The 6,749-nt window shown below is 44.1% G+C and overlaps 1 non-coding gene across 1 annotated transcript; it reads left to right on the forward strand.

Moving 5' to 3' along the window:
• Positions 1–1,272: 1,272 nt before the first annotated feature.
• On the forward strand, positions 1,273–1,345 carry TRNAT-AGU (transfer RNA threonine (anticodon AGU)). The gene has a single exon. It is a non-coding gene; the product is annotated as a tRNA-Thr (tRNA).
• The last annotated feature ends 5,404 nt before the right edge of the window (positions 1,346–6,749 follow it).

Consider the following 6,749-nt stretch of genomic DNA (forward strand, 5'->3'; position numbering starts at 1 on the left):
ACCTGTCTTCACTGCTGACCTGCCTTGAGCCTTTGCAGGTGAAGCTCCAAGAAGAAACAATGATGATGGTGGTGGCCGTTGTTGTACTGGCGGCGGCGGGTAGATGGCTCTGGAGGCAGACTGCCTGCCTGTGTTTGAATCCCGGGTCTGCCTCCTACCAACTGTGTGATCTGTAACAAGTTACTGTAGTAGCCTTGGTCCCCCGGAAAACAGCGCCTGAGTCAAACCTTATGTGCTTATACATCATTAGGGGTGGTGCAGTCCCCAGGCAGCAAAAGTGAGGCAAGGAAGGAGGGAAAGCAAACGAAAGGTGGTGCCAGAAATGTTGACTGCGCACCTAAGAGGCATCAGGCACTGTTCCGATCGCTGACAATACAGCAATAAATGAAACCAAAGTCCTTGTGCTCACAGAGCTTGTATTCCAGTGGGGGAGATGGACATAAAATAGGTAAAATGCATAGCATGTCAGATACCCATAAACAAGTGCTGTAAGAAAGGGCAGGGCAGGAGCATCACTGGGGGTGGACGGGGAGGGGATGTAATGTTACTAGAGCAGTTGGGAGAGGCCTCTTTGAGGAAGCCATTTGACTGCAGACTTGGAGATGCAAGGACAAGTCGCTCGAGTATCTGAGGAAGAGCTTTCCAAGCAAGGGAGGAGCCAGTGCAAGGTCACTGTGGTGGGCTCCTGGCTGGCGTTCAGGGGGCATTCAGGGGACGCCCAGGGGCCTAAGCACAGGGGGTGACGGGGGAGACCAGCAGGAGAGGGTTTCTGGGGCTGTCAGGTGGGACCGCGTCAGTTACAAAGGCTGTGGGCTTCACCCTGCGTGAGCTGGATCCCCTGGAAGGTTTTGAGCCCGTGTTGACTTCCATTTTAGCGGGTTAACCACGGCTGCCATGATGGGAATAGACTCAGGAACAAGGGCAGAGCCCAGAGGCCGGCTAGGAGGCCGCCGCAACAGTGCAGGGAAGAGATGCTCGTGGCACAGACCAGGGTGCGGGCAGCTTTGGTGACACTTGCCTAAGTCCTGGCTGTGCGGTTGGGTCAGATCTGGGCCACTTCTTCAGTAAACACTCTTGTACGGAAGGCCTCCTGGGTACAGGGGGCTAGGTGTTGGTGATAAGGACAGGAGTGAGATAAAGTCCATGCCTTGAAGGGGCTTGCTGAGCGGCCGGAGAGGAAAGCCATGTACTTGGAGCACAGGTACCATTTCTTGAGCTCTCTCCCAGGTGCTGGACCGGAGCTCAGGGTATGATCATAAAACTCTCCAGAGGGGAGGGTATAGCTTAGTGGTAGAGCACGTGCTTAGTATGCACAAGGTCCTGGGTTCAATCCCCAGTCCCTCCATTCATATATATATATCAATATATATATATATATATATATATTACACTATCTTCCCTTTGATATATATATATCAATATATATATTGATATATATCAATCAATCAATCAATCAATCGAATTACCTCCCCACCAAAAATTTAAAAAAACCCGAACACAAACAAAAAAATTAAAATAAAAAATCTCTCCAAACATGAGTTGGGCGGCCATGTCCTGCCCAAGAGACGGCTGAGGTTGGGGAAAATGAATTCAATCACATGCTGCCCAGCAGAATTAGAATAAGAACCTGGGACCACTGGACTTTTCCCATCACATCAGCCTGCCTCCTGTGCCCCAGAAGTAGCCCCCAAGAGCATGTGAACTGAGGCACCAGGTCCATGGCTGCTCCCAGCTGCCAGAGGCCCAGAGGGAGAGCATGCCCACCAAGTTGCAGCCCGAGGCCCACATCCTGCCGTGGGGAGGAAATCTCAGCGGTGGGGGGGGGTTCCCCTGCCATCTTGTATCAGGGTCAGCTCTCCTAGGACCTCAGTAAATCTCGTTAAATAACAGCCCCGATGTGAGGACTGAAACGAGCATCTATCTATGGAAATACCCAAGAAATAGCCCAAAGACAAATGTTCATGATATTAGAAAAGCATCCTTTTATCTCTCTCAAACTGCAATCCTAAAGGTCCAATTCTTTTTTCTCTAGAACTCAGTCGTCCTCCCCAATATGCATCATTAACAGATTATTTTGGGCCACGGCCACAAACTATACAATAGGCCTTCCCAACCTATCCGGGCAAGGGGTATTTCTTTTAAATGTATTTATTTCCCGTCTATCATAGACCAGTTTTTGTAAAATGCAGTACAAATTAAGTATGCAAAAATGATATTAAAAATGGCATAAGGAATACAAGCCCAGATTTTTTATTAGATTCAGTAGACATAAAATTACCTGTCATATCCCCGGAAGGTGTCTGAACACTCAAGTTTCTGAACTTACCTCATAGAAGCCCCAGGACCTGCAGCTGCAGCATTTTCCTGAAACCACCTGTACCTCCCACCTTCTAAAGGGAAATTATCGTCTTTCTTTTTATCTTAATGCAACCACAAGAATTTTTCATTAATAGGCACTGCTTATCTAAACTTTCAGGTTGCAGCTGGCTGGTTTTTTTCCCTAATAATTTTCAGTTTGCTTGCAAAGGGTACAAGGCACTTACAGCCATGTGGTCTCTTTTGATGGCACCCCTCTAAGTTTCATAAAGGCATGCGGTATTTCTTACCCGACTGATGCTAGAGCTGGACTGAGAAAGGTCACTTGATGTTGTTGAGGGGGTGGGGGGAGGCGCGGCCCCACTGCAGCACACACCTGAGCTGTCTGACACCAGAACAAGGCCATCCGCACCCATGTGTCCCGGGAAGTGGCTGATGAAAGGATCACCGGAGTTTTACCCCAACACGCCTTGGCCGGCTCAGCTGTGAGCCTCTCTCACTGAACACTGCTCTGGCAAGTAGGCCGGTCCGCCACTAGAAGAACTACTCCCATCAGGGCAAGACAAAGACACTGTCTAGGGCCTGTGGCTACCAGAGATGCAGGAGATCTTGCCCAACTCCCACCCTGTGGACAGAAGTGAATGCCTGGCCTCAGTAAGCCCGCGTCCTTCAACATCATCAGGGCACCAGACAGGACTGAACCAAGTCAGACTTCTCCCCACCTTTCAAATGCTCAGGGAGCACTGGCCACAAACTCAGAGGGGGTCAAATGCCCAAACATTCTCCTATGTACAGGATTTGAAACAGTGGCCTGCGTGGTGCTCCTTGGACCAGTGAGACCTGTAACCGGAGATGGACGCCCCATTACGTAGATGCTATGAGAAAATGTTTGTTTTTTTTAAATCTAGCAAAAAATAGGAGCTTTCACTTTCACTGTCTATGTGATAAGTGGGATAAAATTCTAGGCTGCCCCCACCCTCCCTAGCACACACTATAACTTGTGTTTCAAAGTCATTAAGAGCTCACTCATCCCTGGATCTGTGGGCCTGGTAGATGTGGTCTCCACATCAGGTAGGGATTACGTTCAGCTGCGTGTTATGGGACTCTGGCTCTGATGCTTTCACCACACAGGACACTGTGGACACTCACACAGGACACTGAAGCAGGTGGTCCTGAGGTGCAATGGCTCCATGATGTCACCAAGGTCTCTGGTTTCTTCCACCTTCTATTTTGCCATTGTAGCATGTGGGTTTCCCCATCACGGCCTCTTCTGGTCACAAGATGGCCCCTACAGCCCCGGCCTCACCTTTCTGTGCTGGGAAAGTGGAAGGAAGCTAGAAGAAGAAAATAAAATCATCCCCACGAACTTTCATGTGAGACCCATTGGTATTAAGAAAATGAAAAGACAAGCCACAGACTGGGAGAAAATATTTGAAGAACATATCTGATTAAGGATGTGTATCCAAAATACACAAAGAACCCTTAAAACTCAATAAGAAAACAAACAACCCAATTAAAACTGAGAAAAAGATCTGAATAGACACTCCATCAGTACAGATATAGAGATGGCAAAGAAGCCTATGAAAAGATGCTCAGTGTCATATGTCATTAGAGGAATTGCAAATTAAAACAACATGAGATAGCACTACACACCTATTAGAATGGTCAAGACCCAGAACACCGGTATGTTCAGATCCTGGTGAGGATGTGGAACAAAAGAATCCCTCATTTTTTGCTGGTGGGAATGCAAAATGGTGGAGCCACTTTGGAAGACAGTTTGGCAGTTTCTTATCAAACAAAACATAGTCTTACAATAAGATCCAAAAATCGTGCTCCTTGGTACTTACCCAAATGAGTTGAAAACTTATCTCCACACAATAACCTGTACATGAATGTTTATAGCACCTTTATTCATAATTGCAAAAACTTGGAAGCAACCAAGATGTCCTTCAAAAGGTGAGTAGATAAATAAACTGTGGTACATCCAGACAATGAAATATTACTCAGCAATATAAAGAACTAACAAGTGATGAAAATATATAGGAGGATCTTAAATGCATATTGCTAAGTGAAAGAAGCAAGAATAAAGCCACACACCGTGTGATTCCAACTACATGACATTATGAAAAAGGCAAAACTATGGAGACAGTAAAAAGATCAGCGGTTGCCAGGGTTTGTGGGGGAGGGTAGGAAGGATGACTAGGGGGTCACGGGATTTTTAGGACAGTGAGACTGTTTTTGTGCAACAGTGTGATGGGGAATACTTAACGTCATACATTTGTCAAGACCCACTGAACTATACAACACAGAGTGAACCCGAATGTAAACTATGGTTCATTGATTGTAAGAAATGGATACAAGATGGGAGAAACTGTGGAAGTGGGGAGTAGGGTGTATGGGAACTTTCTGTACTTTCTGCTCAGTTTTTCCTTAACCCCAAAACTGCTCTACAAAAATTAAATTTGCTAATTTTTTTAAGGTTTAATTTAAAAAAAGATGAAGGACAGCCAGGACTGTAACAAGGGGTTACTACAGAATTGCCTAGAGGGGGTGAAGGGGTTCACTGTTTGCCTAGTGAGAGGATCTGATCAAGTCACATAGGAGAAAGCAAGTTGAAGTGGCAACCAAAGAAATGTCAAGTTACAAGTACTACTTGAAGCAGGTTAAGTTCACAAAATGTAAACAAAGGTACTATTTTCCGCTTGCTAAATTAGCATACAATTTCAAACGCCCCTGGTGTTCACCAAGCTGGGGGGAATGGGTTAGGACAGTACCTAACTGACAGCCACATACTGGAAACACACTCCCACTTGTCAGTATGGTCAGCAAGAGCCACACAGATGCTCATGCCCTTGGGCTAGACTATTCTAGAAATTTATTCTAAAGAATGTCTCCTGAGGACCTAATTCAACAGAAGTTATCAACCTATTGTAAAATATTACTGCTCAGGAAAAATAGCCTTGTCTCTCTGATAAACTGATGACATTTTAAACAGCAGATGTCGGGGAGATGTTACAGGATAAAGGAGGCATTTTTAAGATAAAACAACCAAGTGCTGTGTATGGACTTTGTCTGGACTCTGATTTGAATGAACAACTATAAAAAACCTGAGGGTTTTTTTTTTTAAATCTGGGAAAATTTTAATACGAACTGGAATTAGATGATATTAATAAATTATTAACATTGTTATTTATAAAAATGGCAGATGATTATGTTTTTAATATAATTTTATTTGTGAATTATTTTTAGCACCTTTATTGTGGTATGGTTCCTGCACAGTAAACTACACATGTTTCAGATGTACATTTAGGTGAATTTTGATAGATGTGTACACCAATGACTACCACAAGATAGCTAGCATTTCCATCAATCCTCAAGAGGTGCAATTTCAGACGATTATGTTTTAAAGATTCATTATCAGAGAGGCATTGTGACGTGTTTATGAGTAAAATGTCCTGCTAAAAATAATCCAACTTTCATGTCGTGTACACAGTTGGCCCTCTCTATCTGTGCATTCAACCAACAACAGATCAAATTCCATATGTGTTTGGTTGTATCCACAGATGCAGAACCCACGGATACAAAGGGCCACTGAACTATGCCATTTTACACAAGGGACTCAAGCCATCTGTGAAGTTTTATATCCCTGGGGGTCTTGGAACCAGTCCTTGGTGGATACCACGAGGCAGTATTTTACCACAATTTGGGAAGAGGAAACAAGTTTAATTTCTTTATTTTTATTTTTTTTATTCAAGTAAAGTTGATTTACAATGTTTCAGGTGTACAGCAAAGTGATTCAGTTGTACATATATGTATTCTTTTTTCAGATTCTTTTCCATTATAGGTGATTACAAGATATTGAATGTAGTTCCCTATGCTGTACAGTAGGTCCCTGTTGTTTGTCTATTTTATACATAGTAGTGTATATCTGTTAATCTACCACAATTTTTTTTAATTCAGAAAAAATATATGGGGCATGGGCAGAATGAAACATAGTTGGCAAATGTTGATAATGACTGGAGATTTATGATGAGTACACTGAAATTCATTACACATTTTTTTATATGCTTGAAATTTTCCATAATAAAAAGCCTTTAAAATATCCTATTGTGGCCGATTACTAGCTGTACCTTACTATCTGTTGTAGATACTTCGTTTGGCACTTGGGCATCTAGTGAAGACAACTTCCCAGCCTTCCTTGCAGGGAGGCACAGCCATGTGACTAAGTTCTGACCAGTGAGACCATCCCTTTGACAATGAGACGTAAATGAATGTGCCGCGTGCCGCTCCTCCGTCCTGCCCTTAAAGTAACTGCATTGTGTTTTCCTGCTCTTTGCCATTTCCCACAGCTATCCTGTTAGGGTCAGAAATACTGGAACTGGATCCAAGGACTCCTGACTCCTTTGTTGCCCCTTAACCTCAGTCTGTTCTTC

This window comes from Camelus bactrianus, chromosome 6 (assembly GCF_048773025.1).
Source record: "Camelus bactrianus isolate YW-2024 breed Bactrian camel chromosome 6, ASM4877302v1, whole genome shotgun sequence".
NCBI classification, from domain to species: domain Eukaryota; kingdom Metazoa; phylum Chordata; class Mammalia; order Artiodactyla; family Camelidae; genus Camelus; species Camelus bactrianus.